The 13,778-nt window shown below is 43.1% G+C and overlaps 1 protein-coding gene across 1 annotated transcript in view; it reads right to left on the bottom strand.

The window, feature by feature from the left end:
• The window catches only part of GRIA3 (glutamate ionotropic receptor AMPA type subunit 3), a 606,096-nt gene extending 599,014 nt beyond the window's left edge, over nt 1-7,082 (bottom strand). Inside the window, exon 1 of the mRNA XM_048070799.2 lies at nt 6,987-7,082. The gene's annotated coding sequence lies outside the window, so the exon portion shown is untranslated. The remainder of the gene's footprint in view (nt 1-6,986) is intronic.
• Between the last annotated feature and the right edge of the window lie 6,696 nt (nt 7,083-13,778).

The raw sequence follows: 13,778 nt of genomic DNA, 5'->3' as shown, positions 1-13,778 counted from the left end.
GTGAGGCCGCACCTCAAGTACTGTGTTCAGTTTTGGGCCCCTCGCTACAAGAAGGACATGAAGGTGCTTGAGAGAGTCCAGAGAAGGGCAACGAAGCTGGTGAGAGGTCTGGAGAACAAGTCTTACAAGGAGCGGCTGAGGGAGCTGGGGTTTTTTAGCCTGGAGAAGAGGAGGCTCAGGGGAGACCTCATCGCTCTCTATAGGTACCTTAAAGGAGGCTGTAGAGAGGTAGGTGTTGGTCTATTCTCCCACGTGCCTGGTGACAGGACGAGGGGGACTGGGCTAAAGTTGTGCCAGGGGAGGTTTAGGTTGGATATTAGGAAGAACTTCTTTACTGAAAGGTTGTTAGGCATTGGAATGGGCTGCCCAGGGAGGTGGTTGAGTCACCACCCTTGGAGGTCTTTAAAAGACGTTTAGATGTAGCCCTTAGTGATATGGTTTAGTGGAGGACTTGTTAGTGTTAGGACAGAGGTTGGACTAGATGATCTTGGAGGTCTCTTCCAACCTAGACGATTCTGTGATTCTGAGTTATGTACATATTTAATGCTTCACATATTGCTAGTTTTATGAGACAGTTCATCTCCTTGGACACGTTATCCTGAAAACATATACAGGGATTCACCAAGCTACTCTTTCACTGCCAGGCCTGAAAACAAGAGACTGGGATCTTTAATGCACAGTGGGAGCTCTAAAATCTTTACAAAAACATAATACAAGTCTGCAAGCTTTAAAGTCTTAGTTTACATTTAATCAAAAATGCATCCCTCAGGAAGTTTCTGGTTTTGACCACAAACGGTTCTTTCAAAACAAAAGTCTACCCCTCATTTGTAACACATCTGTGGGAACATGCCAGCGTCTCATCATTCAGTACAGCTAGCGGACCTTAAACAAGAACTCTACTATTTATTTATTATCAGCATAAATAATGACATAACTATCTGGGGATCTTTGTTCGACTGGATCTCCAGAACATTTAATTACAGTTGAAACTCAACCATTTCTGAAGACAAAAAGAGAAATTAAGGATGAAATTCCTCTTAGAGGAAATAGCACAAATCACTGCTATTGAGAACAGAACCACTCTGGTATATTTGCAATGCACTGCCAGAAATTTTTCACATCTGATATGAAAACAGCATAAAACAATAACACATTCTTTTCCTTTGATACAACTGTTTTCATTTAAAAGTTCCTAAAAGACACGACAGATATCTAAAACCATTCAAGAACAGGAAAATGAGAAGTAAATATGAAAATAAACTGTCATCCTAACACGATCCTTCATAATTAGGAGTAAAGAGTGAAATCTTATGTAAAGAAGAGGACAGCATTCTCCTGTTAGCTCCACAGAAATTGAGTTGTAACAGGAACATTTCAATAACATGCCAGCTCTTGAGTTGCTCCAGGCAGTAATTATTGCTACTGAAGGTATTCACTGTATTTCAGCAGTGAAGTCTCATCAGCCGTCCTCAATTGGAGCCTCAGGAGGCACTTCAATACAACAAATCAGAGATCCACAGGAGTCAGAGATCAAAATCCCACCAAATTAAGTAAAACATGGCTATACTGTAAGGAATAGTTTGCATTTCTACATTCACCACTACAGAGAGATTAAAACAGTTCTGTAATCACAATTAAAAGCTTCTGTTCACTTCAAATATCACAACAGTCTCACTACAAACCCACTCAGAAAATGAGATATAGGTATAAAACTGTTATATATATTTCCTGAATGAAATCATGGGGAATTTTAAAAGGTAAAGAGCTTTGCCCAGATCAGGAAAAAAAGCATATTAAGATGTTATAATACAACACTTTTTATTTATTATAGATGAAGACATCTCTCAGGAGATGGATGTGTTTTAGGAAGAGACATCCACACTAAGAGTTAAATGACTTTTAGTAGTTTTCCTGCTGAGTCTCGATCAAATGACTCTCCGTTATCACTTTGAGTCAAGAAGCAATCAGAAACACACAATCCCATGCTTACTTCATAAGACAGCATGTGTTAGAAGCTATGCATTCTTGACATTACCCATTTCAACTCAAAAATAGGCTGTTTGCACCCTCCTGTGCATCACGAGGGCCAGAGTGGCACTAACCTAAAACAGCACCAAGGATGCTCTCTAACCTTGCTGCCACCCCCAACCGGCTGCTAAGGAAGAGGTAGCAAAGTCCCCAAAGCCTGGAGAAGCGACTAATCAAAGAAAGGGCTTTTTAAATGGCCTAGATACTTTTTTTTTTTCCTCCAGAAGTTCTGCAGACAATTACTGAGGTCAGCAACAACCAACAAATAATTAAACAACTGTGATGCTGTGAAAGTTGGATGTGGAGGCACAGCAAGGAAGATGATGCAGCTCTGACACTAACCTACTGGGAGCTCCAGATTGAAGCTCTGTTTAACTAAGGACTGCTGGTGTCACCTTGAGCTGACCGAGCTTCTCCGTGCAGCACTGGCTCACTCCTGGGGACGTCAGCAGCACTGTCCCTCGCAGCACTAACCAGATAAATACACTGGACACTGAATAAATTCAATGTTGTGTTAACAGGGCACTGTAACTGTGCGAGGACGGATGGTGGAATAAGTCAGGAGGCAGTGCTTCATGAGGCAGCTTCTTATCATGAAGGCCAGGATTCAAGAAAGGGCTGGAGCCATAGTTTTCATCATTTCTCAGCATTTACTCCTTTTAACTTTTTTGTTATGCACACACTGAGCCATCCCCAGACAGGCTCCTCAGCAACATGAAACGGCTTGCAGAAGTGATGAGTTTGTCCCAAAGGTTTAGGGAAGCACAAGATAAAAGTTAGCTCATCACATATTGCATTTCCACTCAAAAAAAAAAAAAAAAAAAAAAAGAGTATTCACAGTCGTTGTGTGCTGGAAAGTGAATTCAGCACTGGACTTGTGGCATCATAACAGGAGTCACAGTAGGTGACCCTTGCCCCTTAACCCTCGGACACCAGGCTCCCCCAGGGCTTCCATGTGCCCTCATTTCCCAAAGCCCAATAATAATTATTTCCAAATGAAGAGCTTGCCAGGTACTGTCCTCCGATCTTGAACATTTCTTGCAAAAGGAAACAATTTTCTTTCAAAGGTCTTGTCTGAAGCACAGACAATTTTGCCTGGTTTTGGCTTTCCAAAATCCAGATAACAAAGTCAGGGCACTAGGCTCACGAACCCTGCTTTTACCTTTTCAAAACATACTAATAAAGTTGTCTTGCTAACGATGGCTTTGGGCAAACTGTGCCTATAGTAAATATCATCTTCATTTCTTGTTCAGTGGTAAAATACCTGCCTTGCAGAAGGCTCTGAAAGCAGATTAAATGAAAGGAATTGCATGCAGGTCTCACAGCATAGTAGCTGCTGTGACACAGGAACTGTAGCAGGGAGGAAAGGACTGGCTGAGCTGTCTGCTGCAGGCAGGCACCCAGAGAGGGCTTACCATCAGGACAGCAAGAGCTTGTCACATAAAATAACTAGCTGATCTGTAACTTCTTACCGTGTCCAAGTGCATAGTCTCCACAAATTAGGCCTCTTTTTTCATGCGCCCACAAAGAACAGGGGTACACAAGTACTAATAAAGCTGTCCTGAACAGGCAACATCAAGGCAATGGCTTACAAGCCATATGGTAATTGTACAAATGAACAGCTTTTTTTTCTGGGAAGAAACTACCTTGGCCTCTTTCTAGGCTAGAAAGTCAGAGATTCACCCCAGTTCAAGGGGCTGCCCCATGTAACCATACACCCTACTCAATGGTTCATGCCATCAGACACTGGGAGTCTATAAGTAGCTACAAGGATGCATCTCATCTTCCTGGTGGTCACCAGGAACAAGGTACAATGTCACCAACAGCATAAGAGGTATAACTAGGTCCTCTGCAATTTGCTCTCCTTATAGGGGTGAATTCATATACAAAGGAGGACCAAGAGGGCCAGCAGCAATGTCCCCTCCTTGCAGACTTACACCTCCAAGGTGGACACCATAGCATCAAACCCAGAAGTCTCACATATTGCTTCACCAGCTAAATGAAAATACCTTGGACAACATGGTGGGTGCCTCATACCAGCAAGTAAAATGGATAAATCAAGCTTATAACAGAAGCCAACAACCTCCATGCTGAAGATAAGCCTGTGTAGGCCAATTTCTCGCAGAGAAAAGGCTGTGTTTGGTTTTGATAGAGAAAAATCACATCATGCCAAAAACCACAACAGCCTGAAGGACTGACAATCTGGCCAAGTTGTTTCATCTGCAGAGCCCTTCAAGGGGCTATCCCATCAGCCTGGACACAGAGCACAACAGGCTCACAGCCGTGTCCTTCTCTCCCCACTCCTGTCTCTGTGTGCCCAGGGCCAGCAAGCAGGAGAGCTCCCAGCAGAGCCCCTGTATATTCAGCTACGCTGCCTTTATGTCACCCACAGATAATCTTATGCTGCAGAAATCTCCAGGCAGGGAATAAATCAACTTTCCACCTGCTTTTGCTTCCACAAGTGAATACAGAGCACCTTGCTGGGGGGTGGCTGGCTATGAGCTGACAGCAATATGGTGCAGCCCAGCTTCACACCCTGCTCCTCTGTGCAGGAGCCACAGCCCCTGGGGCACAGTAACAAGGAAATGTACTTGCTCACAAGACCAGTGATGCCAGAGAAGGGCATACTAGAGAAACAAGAGCTGTGTGTTGTTCATATCACATGCTACAACTAACAAGACAAGCAAAACAATCAAGCAGGTCATCATGAGTTCTTCTGTGGTGCCCAGGCAGGGGAGGTTTGCTGAGTTGTTTTTCCCTGCACTTTAAAGACATTTTATACAACTTTGAAAATACATTCTTGCTTGTTTTTTGTTGTTGTTGTTGTTTTTTTCCCCTCCCTAAATCCCTGCAGTAGGTGGAAGCTGCACTCTGGATAAAACAGTACTAACAGGAGCAGATATCAGAGTATTGAAAGCTTTTGTCTCTGAAGTGTGTTTAGTAAGCGAATGGAGGTGTTGTGGTTTAACCCGGCTGGCAGCTAAACACCACACAGCTGTTCGCTCACCCTCCCCCCTTCCTCTCTGGGATGGGGGAGAGAAACGGGAAAGTGAAGCCTGTGAGTTGAGATAAAGACAGTTTATTAAGACAGGAATATAATAATAACAATAATAATAATAGTGATAATGATAATAGTATTAATAATAATAATGTGTAAGAAACAAGCGATGCACAATGCAATTGCTCACCACCCGCTGACCGATGCCCAGCCTATCCCCGAGCAGCCGGCCCCCCACCCCGGCCAGCCACCCCTATATATTGTTTAGCATGACGTCAGATGGTATGGAATACCCCTTTGGTCAGTTTGGGTCAGCTGTCCTGGGTCTGTCCCCTCCCAGATCCTGCTGCACCCCCAGCCTGCTCGCTGGCAGGACAGAGCGAGAAGCTGAAAAGTCCTTGGCCTGGTGTAAACACTGCTCTGCAACAATTAAAACATCAGCATGTTATCAGCGCTCTTCTCATCCTAATCCAAAACATAGCACCCTACCAGCTACTATGAGGAAAATTAACTCTGTCCTAACTGGAACCAGGACAGTAGGGAAAGCAGAACTAGTATTAACTGAACCCTCAGAAAAATTGCTGAAGCTACTTTGCATGGCACAATAACCCATCATCAATTCAAATAGGTGGAGAAAAAAAAAACATGCAACCTTGTAAGTCTTCTGATCATTTCATCTATTTAACCAATTTTGGACAGTAAGGGCTCAGTCCTAACCTATGCTGAACATTCCCCATTTCCATCTACCGTTACAGGGTAAAGACTAGAATTCACTCTTTTCAAAGGAAAGAGTTAGGCCCTATGTAATATATTTCTTACACCTTTCCACACAAGATCTACCATACTCCTTGCAGTGCCTTTTGGTGAGGTGCTTTCTTCGTACAAAAGTTCATTTCACCAACAGCCATTGCAGTTAATCTTGAAGTGACTTCCTTGTAGTCATGAAGAAACACAAATTGGGCAGAGGAGATAAAATCACAGTTCCCCAAAACATGCAAAGATAAGAGCATGATCCCTCTGATAACTTGTTTAAAACCACAATAGAGCAAGGTTGAGGTAAAAGCAGGCTATTAAGAAAAAAAAAAAAAAAAGTTATAGTAAGTATTTGTAACACAAAAAAAGCAAGCAGAAAAGCTTTAAGCAGTAACAGCATTATCAGAGCTTTTAGTGAACTTACCACCATCTTTTACAGGAAAGACTAAAAATTATTTGGTTTTCAGCCTGAGCTTCCAATTCTCTACGTTAGTTAACAGACTGTCTATACCCTTATAACACATACAACCTCTTCTGAGGTCTGGGAGCTGTTTCCAAAGAGTAGGAATAGAATAAAAGTTAAGGTGAATGAATACATTTCTCTTCTGTGCAGTTTCATGGTCAACTCCTATACTTCTCAACAAGAACAAAAGCATCAAAAGATATTTAGAATCTCTGAAAACTTGGAAGCTGAAAACTGAAGGTGCAATGTAATTAGAGGGTAAGAGGTTTAGGGCTTGCACTTTGGCGTGAAAGAAAAAGTGTGAAACAATTCTGTGCTTCCGTTCAGCCACCAGAATAGCAGGCATTCAGGAGTTTTGCCAGAGACTGCCCAGCTGGGAAGCTGTAGGCTACCTAACTTGAGACCAAGCCTCCAGGAAACCACATTCCTCCTGCTCTTCTGTCAGCCACCACACTTTGCTAGAGAGCCCCACACAAACAGCCAGGGGAAACTCAAGGACTTCAAGCATCTTAAGTTCTGCAGAACATGCATATGGACCAGAAACTGGGTATTTCCACTTACTCTGATATTAAAACTGTAGGAATAGATAGACATTCTTTCAAGAGCTACACGTGCAAAGTAACAAGCCTTCAGGACACAATCTTCCACTGCAATTTTCAATCATCCTTTTCATACATATACATTACTAGCTTACATGGTCAGAGAGAGAAAAAATGAAATTAGTGAATTTCTATAGAGAATTACCATGCTGGTAATCTAGTGGGTAGACAGCTGCTGCCCCTGCATACGATGTTTCTCCAATATAATCATTGCTACTGCAGTGCTGCAGACCAACATCCAGCAACTGAGCCATTCTGAGTCTTTCCCACCCAAGCTGGGCTTTTCTGTACGAGCATCATCCTGCAGGCTGATTATGTCAGCATTTGGTGTCATAATCACCACAACCATCATTAGAACATCAGCAGTCCCCAACATATACCACATCCATTGCCCACTACAAACATGCAGGAAAAAATATGAGCCAGCAGTGTGCTCAGGTGGCCAAGAAGGCCAACAGCATCCTGGCCTGTATAAGAAGCAGTGTGGCCAGCAGGTCTAGGGAGGTGATTGTCCCCCTGTACTCGGCTCTGGTGAGGCCGCACCTCGAGTACTGTGTTCAGTTTTGGGCCCCTCGCTACAAGAAGGACATGAAGGTGCTCGAGAGAGTCCAGAGAAGGGCAATGAAGCTGGTGAGAGGTCTGGAGAACAAGTCTTACGAGGAGCGGCTGAGGGAGCTGGGGTTTTTTAGCCTGGAGAAGAGGAGGCTCAGGGGAGACCTCATCGCTCTCTATAGGTACCTTAAAGGAGGCTGTAGAGAGGTAGGTGTTGGTCTATTCTCCCATGTGCCCGGTGACAGGACGAGGGGGAATGGGCTGAAGTTGTGCCAGGGGAGGTTTAGGTTGGATATTAGGAAGAACTTCTTTACTGAAAGGGTTGTTAGGCATTGGAATGGGCTGCCCAGGGAGGTGGTTGAGTCACCATCCCTGGAGGTCTTTAAAAGACGTTTAGATGTAGCTCTTAGTGATATGGTTTAGTGGAGGACTTGTTAGTGTTAGGACAGAGGTTGGACTAGATGATCTTGGAGGTCTCTTCCAACCTAGACGATTCTGTGATTCTGTGATTCTGTGAAAACTGGAGGCCAGTGGCTGGTAAGATGACAGCGTTTGTGATGACTGAGCAAAAGGCTTTCTGTACAGAAGTTATTTTTCTATCATTCTGAAAAACATTATAACAGAAGGTGCAAACTTCAATCTGTTTCAAATAACACTTAGAGGGCTTTTTACGGAGCGCACCACGTTTGGAATGACTACCCACAAAAAAAGCACTTTAGCAGGAAAGCGCTATTGATCTCATGGAAAGAGACTACACATCCCTAAGGATTACTGCAGACAACTCTAATATCATATCAAATATATGTCCAAGGTAGAAAAAAATCCAAGGTCAGAAAAAGGCACATGAAATTGCTGAATTTGTCCGAGCTTAAAGAAAGATTACTGACACTCAGTAAACAAATCAACAAGTTGTTTCTGTAGTTAGTAGTTTTTTATGGAAATCAGCATGATCTCTCTGAAGTTATCCACTAGTTTAACTTTTGGTATTACTTATTGTTCCAATATTTAGAAAGCCGGGGAGATTTTATGTGAGTAATTCAAAACCACTGGGTAAACACTTCCTTGATAATCACACAATTCTTTAATATAGCAGCATTTAACACAGCAGACTTTTGCACGACTGAAATGGAAGAGGGTTCAGTGAAACTAGTCGGGGTTTATTTGGGGCAGGGGGAGGGTTTCTTCCCATGGAAGACATATACTGTCCAAAATTAGCTGAGATAACATTTTGCATCATACTGTCCTCCTTAGCAGAGAGTTAGCATGGAGCCTGCACACCACTGCTGCTGTCACCTACTGAGCGTGAAGTCTTTCACTGCAGAAGCAGCTAAGCACTGGCACAAAGTGTTGACACGTATTAGCATACTTGTTGCAACAGAGTACCTGAATGCTAAAAGGAAAGACTGTGGGTTCAGAGGTTTGTCTGCCCGCATTTGGGGTTGGCTGTACTAAAGCCAACAACTGGAAAACTCAAAACGTGTACAAGACAGAACTGCTTGCAGGCATTCCACTACTGTTGGTCACACTCGTTCAGGGTGCTGCCATCCAAACTGCAAACGGTTGAGGCCATTCTGAAGATGTGTTTTCATATACTGCCTTTTGCCCACAAATCTTTTGTGGAGGAGAACCTGGCAATCATCAAGCTTCCCAGTTCCCTTATGAAGCAAGCCCATTTCCACGAGCGCAGGAGCAAGGTTCTAGCAACATGCCCACTGGTTCCCAGCCAGGACCTCAGAGACTTGTCTTGGACACTCTGTTGAAGCACAAACTGGGTATTAGAAAGATCATCATAATTACACTGTTCTGTAAAAGCTTTTATTTTCACTTGCATCACAGCATCCAGAGGTGTGAAGCAGGAGCAGATCGTCCTTATAGCAGGAGTCACAAAATAACAGACATTTCTTGCCAGAAAAGCACTCTACTGAGAGCAAAGTCAGAAGAAAAAAGAAAAAAAAAAAAACCACAGGAATAGAAACAGAAGCAAGGAGAAGAAATTGCCTAAGGTCACTTGGGTGCTTGTATTAATGAAGGGCTGACAAGTAGATCTTATCTCCAGTTTGGTGGTACCCTATAAGCTGAAGTGTTGCATTCTGCTGAGTACGCTACTGCCATCCTTTACAATTCCTGGGGATTAACAGTGCTGTTTCCAGGTGCTCTGAATACTTCAGACACTGAAGAACCTTTCCTAAGAAACCCTGAAAAAGTGCCATGCAACCAAACCTTTAACAAAAAGGCCTCAAAGATGGCACATTTAAAACAAGGGAACCACACACTGTTCACTCACAGCTCCCTCTGTTAAGTCAATATACATGCACGTTTGCAAATAAGCTGCAGCATGCAATGAATTGTCTCGGTCTAAGCAGATGGGTTCATTTGGCTAGAAACACCACTTTACCTGTAAATATTGGGGTACAAATGATGGAGATTACATAGAGGCTGATACAAGCTATTCCAGTAAATAAAGGCAAGCCTGCCAGATGCAAGTTAGGATGGCTGAGGGTATAGCATGGCATGAACCAAGGATTTGACTCCTAAACTGTGGTGTGTGGCACATGTTGTGAAAACCTGCAATGCCTCAGTAACTGCCAGAACCAGCAACTGAGTTTTCATATTCTGAACTAACCCTGCCTGAGGATTTTAATTCTCTGCAATTACACCACCTTTCCTCTCCTCCCCAGAACCAAGGGATTTGATGTGATTTACATCAAGTTAAAGGAAATACTCTACCCAGAATAACCCCAAGCCCCACATAAAGTGATGGGGATCATGATTTAGAACTTGCCACATACACACCCAGTGAGTTCCCCCTGCCAGAGCATGAGATACCATTTCATTTAACAACACAGAGCCTCAGATCAGTATTGTCACCTATTTCAACCACCTACAGGAACATTCTGCTTTGCTGTAAGGAAATAACAGGAACAAAATGTCTAAGCCCTGGAAGGTGGACAGTACATTAAGGGAAAACATGCAAATCTGTATGCAGCATAGGCAGACTTGAACAGAGGTTTTGTTTTCCCCGCAACAACCTCGTATCAAAGGCTGGCAGATGGATGAGCCTTGTTTGGTGGAATCCAGAGGAATTCTGACATTACATTCAAGGGGGTCACCATCCTACCTGAAGGCCAGGCTGACAGCTGAAGGAAGGCACCCTTTTACAGAGTGCTCCAGCACGACTGCATTTCCATTTCACTAGAAATGTTTGCTATTTCTTTTTACTGAGCATCTCACCAGTTAAAAATGACGAAAAGCCTGGCTTCCCATGACAACTTTTGGTGCTGCTTATCTCAGGACTGTCCCAAAATCAAGTTAGGTTTGTTGGAGTGTTTGAAGTGTACTACATATGTACTAAAATGTACTAACATCCTACCTTGAGTTGCAGGCAGTGCAACTTATACCAATAATACAAAGTTAAATGCAAGTCTTAACTGCAAGTTATGGAGTTGCAAAAAATGGCTGTCTATTGACAACTTACATGTATTCCATGGGATTACCTTCTTGACACTGAATAAATTCCTGGATCAAAGAGGTTCTTTGCTATCAGCTGTAAAGGAGCTCAGGTTATGTCTGCTCTGACAAGTAGCACAGCACAATGGTATCAGATCTACAGAATAAAACAGGTAGTGCTAAAAAACAAATATTTGCATTATGCACATTTTTGAAAGATTCACCTTCAGACCAAATCTAGTTGGTCCCACAGACCAACACGCCCACTGGTCATTGCAGCAAGCTAGATGCAATCCTAGATCATGTTTTATAGTTCAGTTTTGTCCAAAAGGAATCCAGGTGATATACTCTGAGACCACCTCATGAGGTAAACAAAGGTATCTAATCCAAGCTAAAGTGCTAATGTGCTAACCCCAAGAGCATTTTTCCCTGCTGCAAACACATAGGAAACAGGCTGCCTACTTGAACTTTGGATGCCAATTCTTCTTGTAATAGGCAGGAGAAGTATTGAAGTGAACCCCCAAGTTCTCCTGGGACTTTCAATAAGTTTCTTCTAGGTTACAGAAACTCTAAGATCACAGCAGATGAGATCCTGTTTCAGCTAAGGGATAAGAGAGAGTAAGACTGTTCAAGTGGAGAGACCTGGCCAGGTTTGATTGTAGGAGATGCTGAATCACAACTCTCTCTACAAATGATTCAAAATAGGCTGTAGTAAGTGTTTTGGGATTCAGATACATTTTTCAGCAATACATTTTCTTCAGCTATACCTTTTCAAAGACAAAAGGCCATTCTACACAATGCTGAAGTAAAGAAGAGCCTCAAGCTATAGCTAAACTTGAGTCCAACATGGAAAACTGGACACGTTTCCTATATGGAATGGCAGGTACAGTGGTCCAAAGCTTGGATATAATCCAGAAAATCTTCCCAGAGAGAAATCTCCATTTCCCCTGGGAGCTGCTCTGTGCAGAGCTTTAAGTCGGCTTTCAATTTAACAGGCTCCCAGTGACAGAACCTTGGTGCAGACAGCACACTCACAGGGTAAAGCCACTGCAGTTAAATTATTGGCAATTAATGACACGGGAAGAACAGCCTCTGGGTAGTGTTAAAAGTCTGTGGGTCATCCCTGCTCCATTTTGACCCACGTGCATCTGCTTTAAGAATCCTTGAGCTGCCCATGTTTAGACGGCAAGATTGGACCCTACAAGTTTCTTCTTTCATGGTTAAATATTTACATAGAGGTATATAAGTGATGACAAATCTCTTCTGTTAGCAAATTTAATTAAGAATTTTGCATTAATAAAGCCTCAGGCTCTTACTGATAAGTGGCATTTCCTAGCATGCATTTGAATGAGAAAGTGCAAAAAGAATGGAAATTAATCTTTGAAGTTAACTAAATGGCTAGCAAAAGTTTGTATTTCCCACAGCACACTAACATCTTTGGATAAAATAAGAAATATTGCTTTATGTCCAGCTAGTACAGTAACAACTGAACTGCTTTTAAAGGATTTCAGAGACCAGCAGAGCCAGCAGCAGCTGCCTTCTCCTGTAAGCAAACAAATGCAGCTTTGCAGTATAGGGAAACAGTCTGCACCTCCCGTTAATGGAGATGGATGCGGTAGTCTGAGCACCTTTAATAACCACCTGGACTCGGGGAAAATCCGGTTGCACAGTTCCCAAAGCTCATGCTGTTCTCAGTTCTTGCCTCTAACACACTTTCCTAAGAGACTCTGGTTAGGACACACCTGTTTCCAATATAGGCTTACACATACATTTCTTAAATAAATTTTCCTAACTGATTAGAAGAGAGTACAAAATTGGATCCCACTGTAGTAAAGCTCGCTCATTCAAAAATATGAGATGCCAAGTTAAGGTTTGAGCCCAATTCTGTCTGGAGAAGTGTGGAACCCACAGTACACCTTTAGGGGTTGGACCAGATGACCTCCAGAGTTCCCAACCCAAACAACTCTGTGACTCTCCAATTAACAACTGGGTTATTGTTATTTCCAGCTTTACACCAGAGCCCTCCCGTACCCCAGAAAACTCACTGAGTTTAAATTTAATTAGAAGTGGGAGGCTGCCATGAAGCAAACAATGTAAAATCCTTCTGTTAAAAGGTTCTGGACAAGCTTTAGTCTGACATCTGCACGGGCAAACCCTCCTGCCTGTGGCAAGCTCCACTGAAGCCCATAAATATTAACAGAGACACAAACAGAATCTAGTCCAGAGATTCCTATATCTGGAAGGTCCTTGTGCATCATGACCAGTCTGACCACAGTGCTGGGCTGCTCCCTTCCCTCAAAACCTGCTCTGGGGAGTCACAGGACCTTCCATCTGCCAGGCCTTAGGCTGCTCCATCACCACCTTCAGCACTGTGCTTCACTTCACTGTATCGGGGCTTTCACTTCCATGGACAGGAAAAATCAGTCATTTTCCAGCCCTTCACCCTCCTACCACCAACAGCCTTTACTCAGAGCTAATCTTTAGTTGGCCTCCAGCTGAAGCCCTCTCCCTGCTTCAAATTTATCACTTTGATATATTTATAAGTAAATATATCCTCTCTGGCCTTCATTATACTATGCTAATCAAGCCAGGCAACCTCTTCTATTCTCCTCTCATAAAATAAGCTCTCTATTCTCCTTAACATGCTAGCAGGTTCTATTTGCACCAGTTTATTTTCATTGGATATGGGTCAGAGCTGTACACAATAATCCAGAAGAGATCAATTCGGGTCCTTGGTAAGCCCCATTTATGTTCTCCACTGGAAGCAGCTCTGACTGAAACATGATAATTCTCCTTCTCTGCTTCCAACCTCTGTGTCTCTGCAGGATTCCCACTCCCGTTTTCTTCCCTCCTGTCCCCCCAGCAGACATTATTTCCACACTTAAGCCACAGGTGATCAAAGCGAGGTTCTTGGGGGCAGATGAGACCCAAACCCAGT

The sequence above is a fragment of the Anser cygnoides genome, chromosome 13 (assembly GCF_040182565.1).
Source record: "Anser cygnoides isolate HZ-2024a breed goose chromosome 13, Taihu_goose_T2T_genome, whole genome shotgun sequence".
Taxonomy (NCBI): Eukaryota; Metazoa; Chordata; class Aves; order Anseriformes; family Anatidae; genus Anser; species Anser cygnoides.
This window is presented reverse-complemented; position numbering and strand designations above follow the sequence as displayed.